Below are 24574 nucleotides of genomic sequence, written 5' to 3' on the forward strand. Positions count from 1 at the left end.
ATGCTACAGCAGTTACTACCACAGCTTCAGCAATCATCTCCTCCGCCAGCTCCTGCACCTCCTCCGCAGCGAGTGGCCGCTTCTGGACTACGACTATCCTTGCCGGATAAATTTGATGGCGACTCTAAGTTTTGCCGTGGCTTTCTTTCCCAATGTTCATTGCACTTGGAGATGATGTCGGACCAGTTCCCCACTGAAAGGTCTAAGGTGGCTTTCGTAGTCAGCCTTCTGTCTGGAAAAGCCCTGTCTTGGGCCACACCGCTCTGGGACCGCAATGACCCCGTCACTGCCTCTGTACACTCCTTCTTCTCGGAAATTCGAAGTGTCTTTGAGGAACCTGCCCGAGCCTCTTCTGCTGAGACTGCCCTGTTGAACCTGGTCCAGGGTAATTCTTCCGTTGGCGAGTATGCCGTACAATTCCGTACTCTTGCTTCAGAATTATCCTGGAATAATGAGGCACTCTGCGCGACCTTTAAAAAAGGCCTATCCAGCAACATTAAAGATGTTCTGGCCGCACGAGAAATCCCTGCTAATCTACATGAACTCATTCACCTAGCCACTCGCATTGACATGCGTTTTTCCGAAAGGCGTCAGGAGCTCCGCCAGGATATGGACTCTGTTCGCACGAGGCGTTTCTTCTCCCCGGCTCCTCTCTCCTCTGGTCCCCTGCAATCTGTTCCTGTGCCTCCCGCCGTGGAGGCTATGCAGGTCGACCGGTCTCGCCTGACACCTCAAGAGAGGACACGACGCCGCATGGAGAATCTCTGCCTGTACTGTGCTAGTACCGAACACTTCCTGAAGGATTGTCCTATCCGTCTTCCCCGCCTGGAAAGACGTACGCTGACTCCGCACAAAGGTGAGACAGTCCTTGATGTCTACTCTGCTTCTCCACGTCTTACTGTGCCTGTGCGGATGTCTGCCTCTGCCTTCTCCTTCTCTGCTGTGGCCTTCTTGGACTCCGGATCTGCAGGAAATTTTATTTTGGCCTCTCTCGTCAACAGGTTCAACATCCCGGTGACCAGTCTCGCCAGACCCCTTTACATCAATTGTGTAAACAATGAAAGATTGGACTGTACCATACGTTTCCGCACGGAGCCCCTTCTAATGTGCATCGGATCTCATCACGAGAGGATTGAACTTTTGGTCCTCCCCAATTGCACTTCTGAAATTCTCCTTGGACTTCCCTGGCTTCAACTTCATTCCCCAACCCTGGATTGGTCCACTGGGGAGATCAAGAGTTGGGGGCCCTCTTGTTCCAAGGACTGCCTAAAACCGGTTCCCAGTAACCCTTGCCGTGACTCTGTGGTTCCTCCTGTAACCGGTCTCCCTAAGGCCTATATGGACTTTGCGGACGTTTTTTGCAAAAAACAAGCTGAGACTCTACCTCCTCACAGGCCTTATGATTGCCCTATCGACCTCCTCCCGGGCACTACTCCACCCCGGGGCAGAATCTATCCTCTGTCCGTCCCAGAGACTCTTGCCATGTCTGAATACGTCCAGGAAAATTTAAAAAAAGGGCTTTATCCGTAAATCCTCCTCTCCTGCCGGAGCCGGATTTTTCTTTGTGTCCAAAAAAGATGGCTCTCTACGTCCTTGCATTGACTACCGCGGTCTTAATAAAATCACGGTTAAGAACCGCTACCCCCTACCCCTCATCTCTGAACTCTTTGATCGCCTCCAAGGTGCCCACATTTTTACCAAACTGGACTTAAGAGGTGCTTATAATCTCATCCGCATCAGAGAGGGGGATGAATGGAAAACGGCATTTAACACCAGAGATGGACACTTTGAGTATCTGGTCATGCCCTTTGGCCTGTGCAACGCCCCTGCCGTCTTCCAAGACTTTGTTAATGAAATTTTTCGTGATCTCCTATACTCCTGTGTTGTTGTATATCTGGACGATATCCTGATTTTTTCTGCCAATCTAGAAGAACACCGCCAGCATGTCCGTATGGTTCTTCAGAGACTTCGTGACAATCAACTCTATGCCAAAATAGAGAAATGTCTGTTTGAATGCCAATCTCTTCCTTTCCTAGGATACTTGGTCTCTGGCCAGGGACTACAAATGGATCCAGACAAACTCTCTGCCGTCTTAGATTGGCCACGCCCCTCCGGACTCCGTGCCATCCAACGTTTTTTGGGGTTCGCCAATTATTACAGGCAATTTATTCCACATTTTTCTACCGTTGTGGCTCCTATTGTGGCTTTAACCAAAAAAAATGCCGATCCCAAGTCTTGGCCTCCTCAAGCGGAAGAAGCCTTTAAACGGCTCAAGTCTGCCTTTTCTTCGGCTCCCGTGCTCTCCACACCTGACCCATCTAAACCCTTCCTATTGGAGGTTGATGCCTCCTCAGTGGGAGCTGGAGCTGTCCTTCTACAAAAAAACTCTTCCGGGCATGCTGTTACTTGTGGTTTTTTTTCTAGGACCTTCTCTCCGGCGGAGAGGAACTACTCCATCGGGGATCGAGAGCTTCTAGCCATTAAATTAGCACTTGAGGAATGGAGGCATCTGCTGGAGGGATCAAGATTTCCAGTTATTATTTACACCGATCACAAGAACCTCTCCTACCTCCAGTCTGCCCAACGGCTGAATCCTCGCCAGGCCAGGTGGTCTCTGTTCTTTGCCCGATTTAATTTTGAAATTCACTTTCGGCCTGCCGATAAGAACATTAGGGCCGATGCTCTCTCTCGTTCCTCAGATGCTTCTGAAGTTGAACTCTCTCCTCAACACATCATTCCTCCTGACTGCCTGATTTCCACTTCTCCAGCCTCCATCAGGCAAACTCCTCCAGGAAAGACCTTTGTTTCTCCACGCCAACGCCTCGGAATCCTCAAATGGGGTCACTCCTCCCATCTCGCAGGTCATGCGGGCATCAAGAAATCTGTGCAACTCATCTCTCGCTTCTATTGGTGGCCGACTCTAGAGACTGATGTGGTGGACTTTGTGCGAGCCTGCACTATCTGTGCCCGGGATAAGACTCCTCGCCAGAAGCCCGCTGGTTTTCTTCATCCTCTGCCTGTCCCCGAACAGCCTTGGTCTCTGATTGGTATGGATTTTATTACTGACTTACCCCCATCCCATGGCAACACTGTTATTTGGGTGGTCGTTGATCGATTCTCCAAAATGGCACATTTCATCCCTCTTCCTGGTCTTCCTTCAGCGCCTCAGTTGGCTAAACAATTTTTTGTACACATTTTTCGTCTTCACGGGTTGCCTACGCAGATCGTCTCGGATAGAGGCGTCCAATTCCTGTCTAAATTCTGGAGGGCTCTCTGTAAACAACTCAAGATTAAATTAAATTTTTCTTCTGCATATCATCCTCAATCCAATGGACAAGTAGAAAGAATTAACCAGGTCTTGGGTGATTATTTACGACATTTTGTTTCCTCCCGCCAGGATGACTGGGCAGATCTTCTACCTTGGGCCGAATTCTCGTATAATTTCAGAGTCTCTGAATCTTCCTCCAAATCCCCATTTTTCGTGGTGTACGGCCGTCACCCTCTTCCCCCCCTCCCTACCCCCTTGCCCTCTGGTCTGCCCGCTGTGGATGAAATTTCTCGTGATCTTTCCATCATATGGAGAGAGACCCAAAATTCTCTCTTACAGGCTTCTTCACGCATGAAGAAATTCGCGGATAAGAAAAGAAGAGCTCCTCCTATTTTTTCCCCTGGAGACAAGGTATGGCTCTCCGCTAAATATGTCCGCTTCCGTGTCCCTAGCTATAAGTTGGGACCACGCTATCTTGGTCCTTTCAAAATTTTGTGCCAGATTAATCCTGTCTCTTACAAACTTCTTCTTCCTCCTTCTCTTCGTATTCCTAATGCCTTTCACGTTTCTCTTCTTAAACCACTTATCATTAACCGTTTCTCTCCCAAATCTGTTCCTCCCACTCCTGTCTCCGGCTCCTCGGACATCTTCTCCGTCAAAGAGATTTTAGCATCAAAAAAGGTCAGAGGGAAAACCTTCTTTTTAGTGGATTGGGAGGGTTGCGGTCCAGAAGAGAGGTCCTGGGAACCTGAGGACAATATCCTGGACAAAAGTCTGGTCCTCAGGTTCTCAGGCTCCAAGAAGAGGGGGAGACCCAAGAGGGGGGGGGGGTACTGTTACGCCGAGCGCTCCGGGTCCCCGCTCCTCCCCGGAGCGCTCGCTACACTCTCCTCACTGCAGCGCTCCGGTCAGATCCACTGACCCGGGGCGCTGCGATACCGCCTTCAGCCGGGATGCGATTCGCGATGCGGGTAGCGCCCGCTCGCGATGCGCACCCCGGCTCCCGTACCTGACTCGCTCTCCGTCAGTCCTGTCCCGGCGCGCGCGGCCCCGCTCCCTAGGGCGCGCGCGCGCCGGGTCTTTGCGATTTAAAGGGCCACTGCGCCGCTGATTGGCGCAGTGGTTCCAATTAGTGTTATCACCTGTGCACTTCCCTATATCACCTCACTTCCCCTTCACTCCCTCGCCGGATCTTGTTGCCATCGTGCCAGTGAAAGCGTTTCCTTGTGTGTTCCTAGCCTGTGTTCCAGACCTCCTGCCGTTGCCCCTGACTACGATCCTTGCTGCCTGCCCCGACCTTCTGCTACGTCCGACCTTGCTTCTGTCTACTCCCTTGTACCGCGCCTATCTTCAGCAGCCAGAGAGGTTGAGCCGTTGCTAGTGGATACGACCTGGTCACTACCGCCGCAGCAAGACCATCCCGCTTTGCGGCGGGCTCTGGTGAAAACCAGTAGTGACTTAGAACCGATCCACTAGCACGGTCCACGCCAATCCCTCTCTGGCACAGAGGATCCACTACCTGCCAGCCGGCATCGTGACAGTGTTGAACCCTTTTAAGTTCTTGAAACAAGGAATTCCAGTGGGATTTTAAGTAAAGAAAAATTGTCACCAGAATTCAATTCCTTATTCCAATGCGTAATGACATATGTCATACATGTTGGTATAAAACTTATTGTATCAGGATTGCAAGATTATGAGATTCTAGGCTATGGGAACTTTCCTGTTTATTGCCACTTAAAATGAGCAAAGCAAAGAATTGGTCATGGAACCAATTAGAAGATGAACAAGAAGGCTCCAGGGGTAGAGGAAGCCTATATTTGTGCACGGTGACTTTTGAATCACTGTGCCAAAAATGTGTAATCCAGTAAAGCTCTCATAGCTCTCTTTTTCATTGTCCTTTGCATATTGTGCTGAAGGTCATTTGGTGTTGTGCAGTCATAGCTTTGGAGAGAAATTTCCAGGGTCATAGGAAATTGGATGTGCTTATGTTACCTGGCCACTGGTTACCTGGCTACGGAAGCCAATCAGGCTCTGCCCGAGGCAGAGTCTGATATGCTATGTATATCAGTGAAACACTGACAGCTGGAATAATGCATTGCAATGCAGATTTGTACTGTGTTGCACCCTTTTAAGTTCTTGAAACAAGGAATTCTAGTGGGATTTTAAATAAGGAAAAGTAGTCATCAGACATCAATTCCTTATACAAATGTATAATGAGATATGTTGCACATATTGGTATGAGACTTATTGTATCAGAATTGCCAGATTATGCGATTCTAGGCTATGGGAACTTTCCTGTTTATTGCCACTTAAAATGAGTAAGGCAAAAAATTGGTCATGGCACCAATTGGGTGATGGACAGGAAGGCTGCAGACTCATTGGAGTAGATTTATCAAAACCTGTTTAGAGGAAAATATGCTGATTTGCCCAGAGCAACCAATCAGATTCCTTTTTTCATTTTTCAGAGGATTTTTCACAAATTAAAGAAGCAATCCAATTGGTTGCTAATGGGCAACTCAGCAACTTTACCTTTAGACAAGTTTTGATGAATATTCCCCATTGAAATGGGGGTCCTGCACCAACCCAGCATTTTTGTCCCACTGGCCAAAAGTACATAGTGTAAGCAGCAGCCTACCTACATTTTGTAGGATACTACAGCTGCAGATTGTGGGGACTGTGGCGGAGATTTAGCAAAACCTATGTAGAAAAAAATGGTGCAGTTGTCCATAGCAACCAATCAGATTGCTACTTTCATTTAAAAAAAAAAGTTTTTTTAAAAAAAGGAAAAAAGCAATTTGATTAGTTGCTATAAGCAACTGAACCACTTCTCCTCTACACAGGTTTTGATAAATTCCCCTATGTCCTGCTTCTGTTTCCATGTCAACCTACTCTAGTAGTAAAGAGTGCTATGAAAAGTATGGAAAGGGCCATATAATTCCCATCAAAGACAGGTACCCCTCCTCCTAACAAAGCCCATTACATTGATAGTGTAGTGCAATTTTCAATAGATCTAATGCATCAACTGTGAAGTTGGCACTGGGTACATCTTTATGGAAGCATAAATCACCTGACAGATCTGTTTTAGGTCTCAAACATTTCTGCGAAATAATCTATAATATGTAAACATAAGTAGCTAAAACTGCAATGGAAACTCTGCATACTATGACTACATGTGTGAATTAAAATGTGATTCAATGCCTTTCTCTACACTGGCAGTACTAATTGACTGCAGTACTGCAAACAAAGAGGACGTGTGAACGTACCCCTAGGTGGACTATCCATGGCACACATATCCTAATAGAGCTAATAAGCTAAAGCAGAACGAGGATCTGTAAATGTTTTGTCACTTATTCTTAGTAATGTAGATTGAAGAACTTTAAATGACCTCCTAAAATGTCATATAGATTTTTAATTAAAGAGTGGCATCGCTTAGATTCAAAATGTCATGTTTCAAAGGCTTTTTCTTGTTTATTACGTAAAAGAAGAGCATACTTTGAAGAGCTTAGGTCACTAACAGGTTAGTGGTAGCCTTTAGGAATTTCTGCTTCCCTCTAAGGATTTATACATAGCATTCTTAGCTAATGCCAACTAATTATTTTAAACATGTTCTTAGTAATTCTATTAGATACTGTGCTTCTAAAGGATTTGTGCAGCCAAGTCTACTTGTCCAAGAGATTATGGATGTACTGACATCAGCCCTTCATGAAGTCACCGTCTTATATTATTGCCTTTATGCTACAGTATACTTTTATTGCTTATTAATTAATTCATTCATTAATTAATGTATTTATTTATTTTTATTATGACACATTTAGTTTTAGACTTAGGCTTCGTTCACACATTGTTTTTCACACATTGTTTTGTTCAAAATAATGGCTTTTCCCATTTATTGAGTTCAATAAAACTCAACTAAAGAAAGATAATGCTGTGCATGTTGTATTATTTAACAGAGGGTGTTTTGAAAAAAAAAGAAAAAAAAAGACATCAGCAAAAAACATGAGTATCATCCTGCTAAACGAAAGAAAGAATGAAGGTTGTCCAGGGACATACATTTTTTAACATATGCCTGGGGCGTATTTAACATACAAATAAGTCATACCCACCTACCCGATCTTCTGCAGCCTCCTGGTCCAGCTCATCACCACTGCTTCATTGTTCCTGTGTTATCTCAGTAAGAACTGTCTGCTCAGCCAATCACTGGCTGAGGCAGGACAACATTTCATGCCTCTTATAACTCTTTTGGAGGTATTATTATTATTATTATTATTGTTATTATTATTATTATTATTGTTGTTGTTATAATTTTTCATGGAACGCTCTTAGTTCCAGGGGGCTGTACATATGATAAGAGGTTACAATATATATGACACAAAACAAGTACAGTTTACTTGAAACAGTAAATGATAGACTGCTATTGAGAGAAAGGGCCTTTCCTGCAAGGCCTAACAATCTATAGGTGTACATACATAGGACATGTCAGAGAATTACATTTCGGTCTGTATGTATATTATAGATGTCTGATAATGGTGGTTTACCATGGTTAATAATTGTTTTACATTGGAAATCATATTTCATGGTGACTTCTAGGTGGGCTTGTGCTTTTAGATAGCAGCCAATCTCAATAGGGAGAGCTGAAATGTAACACATAGTGGACAGAGCAGATGGATGATCCTTTCATGAGAAAGGGGCCCATTTGTAACATTCTAAAAATTATTATCCCTTACTTTCTAAATAAAACAATGCAACTGAGCTAGAGTCATAAGTCATAGCTGTGCCAGAACTGAGCTGAGCTAAAAAGTAGCAAATACTGACATGAATAAAAAGCAAGTGGAATTACTCAATCATAATACTCGGCTTTTCTCTGATTCCCCTCTTTTGATAATATACGCTTGTGGCAATACATAGACCTAAGATGTACTTAATTATACTTATATAGAAAAGCAGTCTGAGAACTGTGCACTAGGGAAGTTTTTCAGTAAAATGTGTGCAGTAGGATCTTAATTGTATATACTAATATTGAGTAACAGTTAATTATATGTTATGTCTTCCAGCATGTTTCCATTGTGTTTTGTTTGCAGTTTTCTTTTATGTTGTGATTGTGCATTTTTTTTTTTACAGGAAAGGTTAACAGCATTGTTTAAATTAGTGTATGCTGTAACTGAGTTTATTCAGCAATGCTGTCTGAGCATTCCAGATCCAAATTTATCCTAGCTTAAAGGAGTACTCCGGCGCGCACTTTGTTCCTTTTATCCCGTCCGGGCTGCAAAATAAAAGAAAACACACTTTCTCTTACCTACCAACGAGCCCTCGGAGCTCCAGTACACTCCGGTACAGGTGTTCGGTCCCCGGGATGTATTCTTCTTACTTCCTGTTAGCCCGGCACTTCACACAGAGCTTCAGCCTATCACCGGCCGCAGCAATGTCCCGCCTCGGCCGGTGATAGGCTGAAGCTCTGTGTGAGGTGCCGGGCTAACAGGAGGTAAGAAGATTAGAGCCCGGGGACCGAACACCTGTACCGGAGTGTACCGGAGCTCCGGGGGCTCGTTGGCAGGTAAGAGAAAGTGTGTTTTCTTTTATTTTGCAGCCTGGACGGGATAAAATGAAAAAAGTGCGCGCCGGAGTACTCCTTTAAAGACTATACTACCATATTTTGTTATTAAAGGGAAACTGACACTGGTGTTACCCGCACTAATCTGTTGGTAAAGATAGGTAGTGCAGTTGACACTGATTATAAAGATACTTACCCCTGATCCATGGTCCTTCCATCTGTTATCATCTGTAATCCGATGGGAGGCTTGGTACATGGCAGGAGCATGCAGACACAGTCACTGGGCCCTGCTTTAAGCAGGCTTAGGGAAGCAGCAGCAGCGACGTCAGCATGCTCTTGTCGCGCACCATGCCTGCTGCTGGATTACAGAGGATAACAGATGAATGGGACCACAGATCAGGGGTAAGTATTGTTATTATCAGTGTCACCCGCACAACCTGCCTGTACCAACAGGTTCGTGCGGGCAGCACTGATGACAGTTTCCCTTTACAGTTAAAACTTCAATATGTTTTTCATGTGTGTTTATTTTTAAATGTATTATGAGTGTATTTAAACATTGTTCACACTTATGTTTAGAGCTGTTGGGAGTTCTGTTGGCTATACAGAAGCCAGCAAAGACTACAAAATAAAAAAAAAAATAGGGAATCACAACCCAATCCAAGTCAATGAGGTCTGCCCATGGCAGTATGTGCATGTTGAGTGACTCCATAACAGTGTAATTGCTTCTGTTGTAAACAAAAGCAGTGATGATGGAGTAAAGGGAGTCTTAAGGGCCAGTAGGTTAACATAAGAAGGGAATCGAATGAAGCGACACAGTGGTTGGTTGTAGTGTGTAATCATGGAAATATGTGCAAAAGATCTACACTGGAGCTGTAGACACATAAAACAGTAAGATTTTTAATGATGACCATGGGAAGATTTATCGTGTGTGCAAAGGATGAGTGGAACAGCTGTCTATTGTAACCAATGAGATTCCAACATTCATTCACCAGCGACCTTCTTAAAAATATAATAAGCAATCTGGTTGGTTGTTATGGGCAACTGCTCCTCTGTTTCTGTGCACACACTATCCCTTGTATAGTTTTAAAGTTGATTAATTAACTTTCAATATAATTATTGAATAAAAATAATTAAATCAAATAGTTGTATAAGGGTAGATTAACTCTAAAACTGTCAAAGAATTGTTTTCATCAGAGTCAGACCATATTAGTTAAAGAAGTTGGGCTGGATAAGAAAACATGGTCTGCTTTTCACAAAAAAAAAAAAAAGCTTAATTTATTACTATGGACTGTGCCTTTTATTGCAGTGTAGTCCCATTCACTTGGACGTTAATTACATTTAGGACCATATAAAGTTCATGGACAAGAGTGGTTCTGTTCATAGGAGAATTAGATCATTCTGTTTAAATCCTGAAAATCCTTTTTTGGTTCGGACTACACAATGCCTTTGTTTTGTGTGACAGACCCAAGCATATGACTTGCACCCCTATTTCTTTCTTAGTACTTTTTTCTTGTCATGTCTTGTCAAGTCCCACAGAAATTATATGTATAGATACCCTTCGTCTGACACAATGATCGCCTATATAAACTGCAGCTGCTGCACTGCAAACAGTCTTTAATTGAGCAATATTGGAAACATGATTTGTAAATTACTTATATTTAAAAAATCTTATTCCTTCCAGTACTTGTCAGCTGCAGTATGCTCCACCGGAATTTGTGTAGTTATGTCCATTCTGACCATAGTGCTCTGTGCTTCCACCTTTCTGTCTGTGTCAGGAACTGTCCAGAGTAGAAGCAAATCCCCATAGCAAACCTCTCATGTTCTGGACAGTTTCTGACTTGGACAAAGGTGTCAGCAGAGAGCACTGTGGTCAGACTGGAAAGCACTACACAACTTTCTCTGTAGTATACAGCAGCTGAAAAATCATGGAAAGATTAAGATTTTTAAATAGAAGTAATTTACAAATCTGTTTAACTTTCTGGCACCAGTTGATTTCAAAACATTTTCTTCCACCGGAGTACCTCTTTAAGCAGTATCAATTTAACTACTGTATTTGTGTGATCTGTGTGAGAGAGTGAAAGGTACTCTTTCTTTTGTAACAACTTCTTAAATAAAGCATAGGAAAATAAGTTTTCTAATCTAGACTGCCTCCTTAAAGGGGTTATCTAGGAATTAAAAAAAGAGAGATAATTTCTTTCAAAGACCGCTCCTTGTCTGTCTCCAGGTTGGGTGGGGTTTTGCAGCTCAGGTCCATTGAAATTAATGGAGCCTAGTTGCAATAACAAACCCAAAGTGGAGACAGACAGGGAGCAGTCTTTGAAAGAAAATAGGTCTGTTTTTCGATTCCTGAAAAGCCCCTTTAACTTTTCCAAACTGTGATGTGAAATCAGAAACCCATATTTCATTATCCAACCTGTGAACCTATCAAATGGACAAAAATTGTTTAATTTAAAAATTGTAACCTCAATAATTCAACCACTATAAAAAGTATTTTTCATGAACCTTACTTATTACCCCACATAAATAATCCCCATTGTTTTATAACTATAATTGTTTTACAGTACTGCATTTAATCATTGATTCTTTCATTCTTTCAGGCACTCAATAATTATATGACATTAAAGAATTTTAAGTAAACACACTAGTGTCTTAACACAAACATATGCTTATTGTGCCCTTAGGTAGCACGAATGAGAATACTGTATATATAACAACATAAACACAAAGCTGCTTTAGGCCACATTAGTTCTGCAATGGAATATGTCAACCAAAATGATGGAAGGTTCCCTTTTGACCATGTAGCCTAAAGCATGAGGTTACCAGGTTCACACTTCTACTATTGTTTTATAGCATGTTGCTGATACAGTTGACATATTGTTTGATATACAGTATGTAAAGTGAGTATACCTCAAATGTTTGTAAACATGTTATTATATGTTTTCATGTGACAACACTGAAGAAATGACACTCTTCTACAATGTAAGTAAATGCACAGCCTGTATAACAGTGTTTAAGGATGTGTCCCCTCAAAATAACTCAACACACAGCCATTAATGTATTAACATTGGCAACAAGAGGTAGTACATCCTTAAGTAAAAAGGGTCAGACAGGCTAAAAAAAAATAAAAAAAAGGAGTTAGTCTCTTACAAATTCCCTGTTGCTGGTCCGACATTGGTTTGGTGCCAGCTGATCTCCACTTCCTAGTCAAATCTTGACACTCAGTAAGTGGCAATTACTACCTACAGTGGTGAGCTGTCTTAGCCATTGACTGAGAGGGAATTTCCATGTGTTAAGATCAGCGGTGACCACCATTGTTGCTGTTCCAGCAGCTACAGAGGATCAGGCAGGTATGTAACCTTTTTTTCCCCCAAAAAGTATTAAAGGGGTACTCCGGTGGAAAACATTATTTTTTTTTTAAATCAACTGGTGCCACAAAGTTGAACAGATTTGCAAATTACTTCTATTTAAAAATCGTAATCCTTCCGGTACTTATCAACTGCCTTATACTACAGAGGAAGTCCTTTTATTTTTTAATTTCTTTTCTGTCTGACCACAGTGCTCCCTTCTGACACCTCTGTCCATGTCAGGAACTGGCAGGATAGGTTGGCTATGGGGATTTGCTCCTGCTCTGGACAGTTCCTGACATGGACAGAGGTGTCAGCAGAGAGCACTGTGGTCAAACAGAAAAGAAATTCAAAAAGAAAATAACTTCCTGTAGAGCTTGCAGCAGCTGATAAGTACTGAAAGGGTTAATCCCACCATTAAAATACGGCAATTACCTGGTAATCTTTTTTTTTTCATTTGTAGTTTAATTGCAAATAGTTTATGACCATTCCATCCTTTATTAGGGAAAAAAAGCTCTCAATGCTTTGGTTTCCCATGAAACATGTGGCAAGTTAGTGTTTTAAATGGAAACAAATCTAAACAGGTAAAGCTGCAGTGTTTAGCAAGTAGGGGCAAATAAAATCACTTGAGACTATGAAAAAACAGAAATATATTTCAGAACAAAGCACGTTAGGTACCCAAAAATACTAGCTTATATATATATATCTTATCCCTAATAAGACAAAGGCTTTCTAACAATAATAGGTCCACAATCATATAGTCAAATGTGATAGCTTGGTATCAAAGAGGATCCATTTATTGACTTTTAGTGTCACTATTTTGGCCCTATTACCCATAATGGAGAACAAATGGATAGTTACTCTGAAGCAAAACTGGACTGATACACTTTACATTTAACTATATTAAATTGGCCATGTATCACAGCTGAAAAGCCTAACAGTAAATACGAAAACTGTAACTAAAATCTGCATTATTCATGACTTTTTTATTTATTTTGTAAACCAGGTTGTGTACAGTATATTATTAAAATATTTGGTAATATGAAGGATACATTGTCATTTTGGATGCATACTGGAGTAAGCCCACAATAGGCCCCATTTAGCTAAGATCAAGCTTTGAATAAATAGTATATATGTTTCTAGCTTCTCCAGGCAATATCAGTCTGGGTTCTTTTATTTCGAATAGCAACTAGGATGCAAAATGTAAAATCCTGTTAAATTGAAATTGAAAATCTCAATTTTTTTTGGCATAGAGCCTTCTAAATTTGATGCCAGAGGATGTTCAATGTGAGATAAGTTCTAATTTTGAAAAGTATGAAGTATAATGATAATCTTGGCCAGCAACAAAAACAAGTGAGTCATTTCTGACAGACAGAAGAATTCGATTGCAATTGCTTTGCTTGTTAGTTGTATAGTTCTCATCCATTTTCCTCTGTGCTTCTGGATGCAGCTATACATATAAAGTCTAATTCCTTCATTGTTTCCCTGCTGTAAGCTTGGCTAGGGGAATATTAACTAGGTGGTCTACTTAATAGGGTCTTTGTGGTACAGAGGCTTATATGCAGTAGGATTATAAACCACCAATCCAATCCGATTCTGTAAGATAAGGGAATAGTCATACCATTAGTCTATGACCTTGTAGAAAATCAGATTGTTTCTTAGGTCTGAGTACTGACTGCTGCTGCACACAATAGGTTAGCCCCCAATATTACAGTGTATTTTCATTTCAATGACTTCCCTGTGGATTGAGGATAACATCATCTGGTTTACACTATAACACCACAACAGCTCCAAATAATTTAATGATACTGACAAATATACCACAGAATCAAATGTAAGGCGAAATTAACATATAACATGTATAAAACTTACTTGATATTGGATCATTTGATTATAGGAGACAATGGGCCTCATTTACTAAGAGTTTTGGGTTTTCACTAGTGGGAAAAGTTGTTTTTCTAGGTCGATATTTCCAGCCATTTACCCACAGGATTTTCTGTGAATTCAATAGAAAATCGGTCGGGTTGTGAAACCACGCCCTCCTTTGGGGCCAAACACGCCCCCTTTGTGACAGACCACACCCCCTTTTCGGGTTTTCACAGTGCAATGACGCAAACTGGCGCAGACTGGTGCAGACATGTCTCAGACACTCTGCGCCAGAATAACCAGACAAAAAATGGTCGGTTTCAGCTTAGTAAATGAGGCCCAATCAGCAGTAAATATGTTGCTAACAACCTGAATTGCTTATCTCATTGTTTAGGGGAAGGGGAATAAACATTTGGACACACTCAATAAGGACAACAATTGTGATTTATGTTATAAGACATAAAAATACATCACATTGGTAGGTCTGAAATTGGAAGAATTTGAGTAAAAGGGAAGTTTACATAGTCGGTACAAAGAATCAATGCAAAATCCAAAGGCAATAAGAACATTGTACAGATCTAGAATATGGTAATTAGAAAAGCAAACTTTTCAAAAATTCAATTCGGCCGATTCGCCGAATTTTCCGAAAAAGTTTGTTTCGATCTGAATTTGTTTGCGGCAAATCTATATTAAAAAAAGCTATTTCTAGCCTACATACAGCCTCCATAGGGGTATAGAACACTTTGCTGTGTTCTAAAACGCATATGGAGTGTGCTGGGTTAGTAAAATAATATTGTTATTCAAAATAACATGCAGATTACCGGCATCGCTTTTAGAATCACTGCCGCACAGCAGCACAATGACAGAGCCTGGTGGTGGCATCAGTGTCAGGAGACAATTTGATTATAGGAGACAATGGGCCTCATTTACTAAGAGTTTTGGGTTTTCACTAGTGGGAAAAGTTGTTTTTCTAGGTCGATATTTCCAGCCATTTACCCACAGGATTTTCTGTGAATTCAATAGAAAATCGGTCGGGTTGTGAAACCACGCCCTCCTTTGGGGCCAAACACGCCCCCTTTGTGACAGACCACACCCCCTTTTCGGGTTTTCACAGTGCAATGACGCAAACTGGCGCAGACTGGTGCAGACATGTCTCAGACACTCTGCGCCAGAATAACCAGACAAAAAATGGTCGGTTTCAGCTTAGTAAATGAGGCCCAATCAGCAGTAAATATGTTGCTAACACCCTGAATTGCTTATCTCATTGTTTAGGGGAAGGGGAATAAACATTTGGACACACTCAATAAGGACAACAATTGTGATTTATGTTATAAGGCATAAAAATACATCACATTGGTAGGTCTGAAATTGGAAGAATTTGAGTAAAAGGGAAGTTTACATAGTCGGTACAAAGAATCAATGCAAAATCCAAAGGCAATAAGAACATTGTACAGATCTAGAATATGGTAATTAGAAAAGCAAACTTTTCAAAAATTCAATTCGGCCGATTCGCCGAATTTTCCGAAAAAGTTTGTTTCGATCCGAATTTGTTTGCGGCAAATCTATATTAAAAAAAGCTATTTCTAGCCTACATACAGCCTCCATAGGGGTATAGAACACTTTGCTGTGTTCTAAAACGCATATGGAGTGTGCTGGGTTAGTAAAATAATATTGTTATTCAAAATAACATGCAGATTACCGGCATCGCTTTTAGAATCACTGCCGCACAGCAGCACAATGACAGAGCCTGGTGGTGGCATCAGTGTCAGGAGACAATATAGTGACTGACTGACAGCGTGGAGGTGTTGGCAGCATGAGGAGACCATTTAATGGCTGAATGGCACAGCGTTGAGGTGTTGGCAGCATGAGGACACCATATAGTGGCTAAATGACAAAGCTTGAATGAGGCTGAAGCATGAGGACACCATATAGTGGCTGAATGAAACCGAATGGAGGTGTTGGCAGCATGAGGACACCATAAAGTTGCTGAATGGCACAGTGTGGAGGTGTTGGCAGCATGAGGACACCATATAGAGGCTGAATGACACAGAATGGAGGTGTTGGCAGCATGAGGACACCATAAAGTGGCTTAATGGCACAGTGTGGAGGTGTTGGCAGCTTGAGGACACCATATTGTGGCTGAATGACACAGCTTGGATGAAGCTGAAGAATGAGGACACCATATAGTGGCTAAATTACACAGCGTGGAGGTGTTGTCAGCATGAGGAGACCATATAGTGGCTGAATGGCAAAGCGTGGAGGTGTTGGCAGCATGAGGAGACCATATAGTGGCTGAATGACACACCTTGGATGAGGCTGAAGCATGAGGACACCATATAGTGGCTGAATGACACAGAATGGAGGTGTTGGCAGCATGAGGACACCATATAGTGGCTGAATGGCACAGTGTGGAGGTGTTGGCAGCATGAGGACACCATATAGTGGCTGAATGACACAGCTTGGATGAAGCTGAAGCATGAGGACACCATATAGTGGCTGAATGGCACAGAATGGAGGTGTTAGCAGCATGAGGAGACCATATAGTGGCTGAATGGCACAACGTGGAGGTGTTGGCAGCATGAGGACACCATATAGTGGCTGAATGACACAGCTTGGATGAAGCTGAAGCATGAGGACACCATATAGTGGCTGAATGGCACAGAATGGAGGTGTTAGCAGCATGAGGAGACCATGTAGTGGCTGAATGGCACAGCGTGGAGGTGTTGGCAGCATGAGGAGACCATATAGTGGCTGAATGGCACAGCGTGGAGGTGTTGGCAGCATGAGGACACCATATAGTGGCTGAATGACACAGCTTGGATGAGGCTGAAGCATGAGGACACCATATAGTGGCTGAATGACACAGAATGGAGGTGTTGGCAGCATGAGGACACCATATAGTGGCTGAATGACACAGAATGGAGGTGTTGGCAGCATGAGGACACCATATAGTGGCTGAATGGCACAGTGTGGAGGTGTTGGCAGCATGAGGACACCATATAGTGGCTGAATGACACAGCTTGGATGAAGCTGAAGCATGAGGACACCATAAAGTGGCTGAATGGCACAGCGTGGAGGTGTTGGCAGCATGAGGAGACCATATAGTGGCTGAATGGCACAGCGTGGAGGTGTTGGCAGCATGAGGACACCATATAGTGGCTGAATGACACAGCTTGGATGAAGCTGAAGCATGAGGACACCATATAGTGGCTGAATGGCACAGCGTGGAGGTGTTGGCAGCATGAGGAGACCATATAGTGGCTGAATGGCACAGCGTGGAGGTGTTGGCAGCATGAGGACACCATATAGTGGCTGAATGACACAGCTTGGATGAGGCTGAAGCATGAGGACACCATATAGTGGCTGAATGACACAGAATGGAGGTGTTGGCAGCATGAGGACACCATATAGTGGCTGAATGGCACAGTGTGGAGGTGTTGGCAGCATGAGGACACCATATTGTGGCTGAATGACATATCTTGGATGAAGCTGAAGCATGAGGACACCATATAGTGGCTGAATGACACACAATGGAGGTGTTGGCAGCATGAGGACACCATATAGTGGCTGAATGGCACAGTGTGGAGGTGTTGGCAGCATGAGGACACCATATAGTGGCTGAATGACACAGCTTGGATGAAGCTGAAGCATGAGGACACCATATAGTGGCTGAATGGCACAGAATGGAGGTGTTAGCAGCATGAGGAGACCATATAGTGGCTGAATGGCACAACGTGGAGGTGTTGGCAGCATGAGGACACCATATAGTGGCTGAATGACACAGCTTGGATGAAGCTGAAGCATGAGGACACCATATAGTGGCTGAATGGCACAGTGTGGAGGTGTTGGCAGCATGAGGACACCATATAGTGGCTGAATGACACAGCTTGGATGAAGCTGAAGCATGAGGACACCATATAGTGGCTGAATGGCACAGAATGGAGGTGTTAGCAGCATGAGGAGACCATGTAGTGGCTGAATGGCACAGCGTGGAGGTGTTGGCAGCATGAGGAGACCATATAGTGGCTGAATGGCACAGCGTGGAGGTGTTGGCAGCATGAGGACACCATATAGTGGCTGAATGACACAGCTTGGATGAGGCTGAAGCATGAGGACACCATATAGTGGCTGAATGACACAGAATGGAGGTGTTGGCAGCATGAGGACACCATATAGTGGCTGAATGACACAGAATGGAGGTGTTGGCAGCATGAGGACACCATATAGTGGCTGAATGGCACAGTGTGGAGGTGTTGGCAGCATGAGGACACCATATAGTGGCTGAATGACACAGCTTGGATGAAGCTGAAGCATGAGGACACCATAAAGTGGCTGAATGGCACAGCGTGGAGGTGTTGGCAGCATGAGGAGACCATATAGTGGCTGAATGGCACAGCGTGGAGGTGTTGGCAGCATGAGGACACCATATAGTGGCTGAATGACACAGCTTGGATGAAGCTGAAGCATGAGGACACCATATAGTGGCTGAATGGCACAGCGTGGAGGTGTTGGCAGCATGAGGAGACCATATAGTGGCTGAATGGCACAGCGTGGAGGTGTTGGCAGCATGAGGACACCATATAGTGGCTGAATGACACAGCTTGGATGAGGCTGAAGCATGAGGACACCATATAGTGGCTGAATGACACAGAATGGAGGTGTTGGCAGCATGAGGACACCATATAGTGGCTGAATGGAACAGTGTGGAGGTGTTGGCAGCATGAGGACACCATATAGTGGCTGAATGACACAGCTTGGATGAAGCTGAAGCATGAGGACACCATATAGTGGCTGAATGGCACAGCGTGGAGGTGTTGGCAGCACGAGGAGACCATATAGTGGCTGAATGGCACAGCGTGGAGGTGTTGGCAGCATGAGGACACCATATAGTGGCTGAATGACACAGCTTGGATGAAGCTGAAGCATGAGGACACCATATAGTGGCTGAATGACACAGCTTGGATGAAGCTGAAGCATGAGGACACCATATAGTGGCTGAATGACATAGCGTGGAGGTGTTGGCAGCATGAGGAGACCATATAGTGGCTGAATGGCACAGCGTGGAGGTGTTGGCAGCATGAGGACACGATATAGTGGCTGAATGACACACCTTGGATGAGGCTGAAGCATGAGGACACCATATAGTGGCTGAATGACACAGAATGGAGGTGTTGGCAGCATGAGGACACCATATAGTGGTTGAATGGCACAGTGTGGAGGTGTTGGCAGCATGAGGACACCATATAGTGGCTGAATGACACACCTTGGATGAGGCTGAAGCATGAGGACACCATATAGTGGCTGAATGACACAGAATGGAGGTGTTGGCAGCATGAGGACACCATATATTGGCTGAATGGCACAGTGTGGAGGTGTTGGCAGCATGAGGACACCATATAGTGGCTGAATGACACAGCATGGACATGTTGTCAGCATGAGGAGACCATATAGTGGCTGAATGGCACAGCACGGAGTTGCCAGCAGCATGAGTAAGCACTAGGCCTTCACAATCCCTAAGATTAAAAAATGAATTAAGAAATTTAAACCGAAGATTTTGGATAGCGGGTGCTACCTATGAGAAAATTTGAAATTACCAGACCCAGGCCCAACAGCGGCATCAGTAACCCATATATTGCCTGAATGACAACACAACCTGTAGTTGGCTGATGCACGAGTACACACCAGGGCTTCACAATCCCCCCCCCCCCCCCCCAAAAAAAAACACCACAACTTTAGACATTTTTGGTGCTACCTCTGAGAAAATTTGAAATTACCAGGGCCCACAGCGGCATCAGTAACCCATATATTGCCTGAATGACACAGCCTGGAGTTGGCTGATGCACGAGTACACACCAGGGCTTCACAATCCCCCCCAAAAAACACCACAATTTTAGAAATTTTTGAAAAAGATTTTGGATAGCGGGTGCTACCCATGAGAAAATATGAAATTACCAGACCCCGGCCCAGCAGCCATCATTTTTTGATTTGAAATTTAAAACAACCTTTGCGTTTCCCGGACCCCAGCGTGTGGGTACGAAGGACCAAATCCAACAAGCCGTGAGATTTAGGCAAAACGTCTCCATTGCCCTGAACAGCCATTGTTTCCAAGACTTCTCACCAAGGCAAACCATGTGAAGAACAGCGTGACACCACCGTGACCTGCACACATGGTATGCTGAAGGGCCACTGAGACTTGTCCGGGCAGTGGAGGCTTAAGACACAGTGGAGGATGTGGAGGCGGAGTAGCACACTGTCACAGGACCAACGGGCTGACAGAGTGTAGCAGGAAGCAGCATTGAGTACACACCAGGGCTTCAGAATCCCAAAGAAAAAACAACCATTTTTAAAATAATTTTAAGACTATTTAGGACAGCGGGTGCTACCTATATGTTGCATGAATGACACACCCTGGAGTTGGCTGATGCATGAGTACACACTGGGGCTTCACAATCCCTCCAAAAAAACACAACAATTGTAGAAATTTATGAAGAAGACTTATGGATAGCGGGTGCTACCTATGAGAAAATTTGAAATTCCCAGACCCAGGCCCAGCAGCGCCATCAGTAAACCATATATTGCCTGAATGACACAGGCTGGAGTTGGCTGATGTATGAGTATGCACCAAAGCTTCACAATCCCTAATAAAAAAGACAAACATTTTTGACGAAAAATTTTAACGAAAATTTAGGACTTCTGCTCTCTAAATATTTCCAGAATGACGCAGCCTGTAGTTGGCTGCAGCATGAGGAGACCATTGAAATGTGTGATTTTTTTATTTGAAATTTAAATCAAAATTTGTGTCCTGGACCCCGCCGTGTGGCTACAAAGGACCTAATCTCACAAGCACCCACAGGGCTCATGTGGCTATGTCTCCATAGCCCTGACCGGCCATTTATGTTTTTTGTACCTTTCTTTAAGAACAAGCGCATATCCAAGAGTCCAGAAAACACTATAATGCAGAACGGTGTACCACCAAAAGACATTCTTCTATAAAATAATTTTTTATGAAATAAAGAAGCAGAGTTCATCCCTCTGTGTATTTTTTTTGAAAATTTTACTTAAAAAACCACACGCAACAATCGTTCAATGGTGTAATGGTTATTATTGTGGAAAATTCAAGTTTAATACTGTGATAATTATCAGAAAATTTGAAAAAAAAAAACACTACCCAAGAGTGTTTAATAACACCATACATTGCACCCTAAATGTTGAAATTTAAATTAAGCATGTATGTATTTATTTCAAAAATCCTAAAATTAAAGGCCCAAGCCCAGAAGCATCATGAAGTCAAATAGTTCCTCAAAGACACAGGAGCAATCAGAGTAAGCATCAGCAGTACCCAAGAGGCTTTAAAAACCCCACTCGCAAGATCGAGCAATAACAGGTGTGTTATGCCCTCAGATGTCAGTTACTGCACGCACGCTACACTGAACGGACCAGCGTGTGTCTATCTTTCACCGACAGGTGCAGGTAACCTGCTGAACCCCCTTTGCGATAGGGATCAGGGATTGCAATTATTTGCCAGGAAAGAAGAATCACATCTAAGAGCCGGTCATAAGCTCAGGTTCATTAAGTCCCTGCCCTTTGTACACACCGCATGTCTCTACTACCGATTGGATGGTTTAGTGAGGTCCTAGGATCGGCCCCGGCGGGGTAGGAGAAGGCCCTAGCAGAGCGCCGAGAATTTAAAGATCATTGTTGAAATTAGCATTAAGCATGTATTAGCTACTGCTAAACTTCCAAAAATTTAAGGCCCAAGGCCTGAGGCATCAGGGAGGCAATTATTTCCTGAAAGACACAGAATGAGTCGGGAGCAGTCATTCACAGTACCCAAGAGGGTTTCATAACCATCCCCTTACATTTAAAGATCAATGTTGAAATTTGCATTAAGCATGTATTTAGTTACTGCAAAACATCCAAAAATTGAAGGCCCAAGGCCTGAGGCATCAGGGAGGCAAGTAGTTCCCGAAAGACACAGAATGAGTCAGGAGCAGTCATTCGCAGTACCCAAGAGGGTTTCATAACCATCCCCTTACATTTAAAGATCAATGTTGAAATTTGCATTAACCATGTATTTAGCTACTGCTAAACATCCAAAAATTGAAGGCCCAAGGCCTGAGGGCAGGGAGGCAAGTAGTTCCTGAAAGACACAGAATGAGTATGGAGCAGGCATTCGCAGTACCCAAGAGGGTTTCATAACTCCTTACATTTAAAGATCAATGTTGACATTTGCATTAAGCATATATTTAGCTACTGCTAAACATCCATAAATGAAAGGCCCAAGGCCAGAAGCATCAGTGAGGCAAGTAGTTCCTGAAAGACACAGGATGAGCCAGGAGCAGGCAATTGCAGTACCCAAGAGGGTTTCATAACCAACCCCTTAAATTTAAAGATGAATGTTGAAATTTGCATTAAGCATGTATTTAGCTACTGCTAAACATCCAAAAATTGAAGGCCCAAGGCCTGAGGGCAGGGAGGCAAGTAGTTCCTGAAAGACACAGAATGAGTATGGAGCAGGCATTTGCAGTACCCAAGAGGGTTTCATAACTCCTTACATTTAAGGATCAATGTTGACATTTGCATTAAGCATATATTTAGCTACTGCTAAACATCCAAAAATTAAAGGCCCAAGGCTAGAAGCATCAGTGAGGCAAGTAGTTCCTGAAAGACACAGGATGAGCCAGGAGCAGGCAATCACAGTACCAAAGAGGGTTTCATAACCCTAATTGATAACCTAAGAGGGTTTCATAACAAACCATAATTGGGAAATGTTGGTGTAGCAGCATGGTCATTGGTGGCTGGAAATCCTGGCTGATCCATCCCTGATTCATCTTGACAAACATCAGTCTCTCCACATTTTTGGTGGACAGACGAGTTCGCCTTGGGGTGACTATTGCCCCGGCCGCACTAAACACCCGATGGCACACTACTGGCCGGGCAGGACATCTTTTCCAGGGCAAACTCTGCTAGTTGTTGCCATAAATCAAGTTTGGCTGCCAAGAAGTCCAGCGGATCTTCAATGGTTGTTGGCATGGCCATGTCAAGGTATGCCACCACCTGCTGGTTCAGGTCCTGCTCCATGTCTACCTGCTGTTGATGAGTTGCTTCATTATGCGGGTCAAGAAAGTTACTCATCAGCGACTGTAGACTCAGGCTGCTGCTGATTGAGCTGGTACTGCTACTCCCACCCCTCCCCAGCAGCCATGGCAGTGGAAGGTGAGCGCAGAGGGCCCCCCGAGTCAGACCTGCGAGTGGATGGACCATGTGGGCGATCAGCCAACTGACTACGTAGAATCTCTCTGTAGTAGGCCAGTTTGTCCTCCCTCTCAGTGGATGTAAAAAAGGCCCCCATTTTGGGATGGTAGCGAGGGTCTAATAAGGTGGAGATCCAGAAGTCATCCTGCTGACGAATTTAGACAATTCGGGGGTCACCACGCAAGCAACTGAGCATGCATCGTGCCATTTGCGCCAGTGACTCGGAGGGACTACCTGCCTCCATCTCCACTGCATACTGCCACGGTATGTCTGGGTCCTCTGTCTCAACTTCCTCATAACCCTCCAGCTCCTCTGGCTGCTCGTGCTCCTCCTCTCCTGTCCGAAGACTAGAAACACCGGCCATCTCATCCAACCTAAACTGTGCTCCGCTCTGCCCCTCATCATCCTCCTCCTCCAGTTCAGCCCCCACAGGGCTCATGTAGCCTTGAGATGTAGGCGCAACGTCTCCATTGCCGTGACCAGCCATGGTTTCAATTATTTGTTGTAGGAAATGTAGGAGTGGAGTTACGTTGTTCATGGCGTAATCCAGGCGACTCACAAATAATGTGGCTTCCTCAAAGGGCCTCAGCAAACGGCAGGTGTCATGTATGAGCTGCCACTGGTTCACATTGAAGTTACACAGGGGAGTACTCCTATCTGCTTGGATCATCAAGAAATCGGTGATGGCTTTTCTTTGTTCGTATAGTCTGCCCAACATATGGAGGGTGGAATTCCAACATGTGGCAACGCCACAAATAAGACTATGTTGTGGGATACCGTTCTGATGCTGCAGCTCAAGGAAGGTGTGCATGGCGGTGTAAGAGTGGCTGAAGTGCATGCACAGTTTCCTTGCCATTTTCAGGATGTTTTGCAAATGGGGTGAAGACTTGAGGAAGTGCTTGACAACCAGATTAAACACATGTGCCATGCAGGGCGCATGTTTCACACTTCCTTGTCGCAGCGCGGCCACGATGTTCTTCTGATTGTTGGTCACCATGGTTCCCATTTCCAGATTTCGTGGAGTAAGCCATACTCGGATTTCTTTAGGAATTAACTTTAGCAGTTCCTCCCCTGTGTGACTCCGTTCGCCAAGGCAAACCATGTGAAGAACAGCTTGACATAGCCATGCCCTACACACATGGTACGATGAAGGGCCACCGAGATTTGGACGTGCAGTGGAGGCCGAGGACACGGTGGAGGATGAGGAGGCTGGGTCGCACACTGTAACAGGACCAACTGCCTGGGAGCAAGAGCGTGGAGGAGGAAGCGGTGTGACCTGTCCAAGTTGCTGTT

Source organism: Hyla sarda, chromosome 1, assembly GCF_029499605.1.
Source record: "Hyla sarda isolate aHylSar1 chromosome 1, aHylSar1.hap1, whole genome shotgun sequence".
Taxonomy (NCBI): domain Eukaryota; kingdom Metazoa; phylum Chordata; class Amphibia; order Anura; family Hylidae; genus Hyla; species Hyla sarda.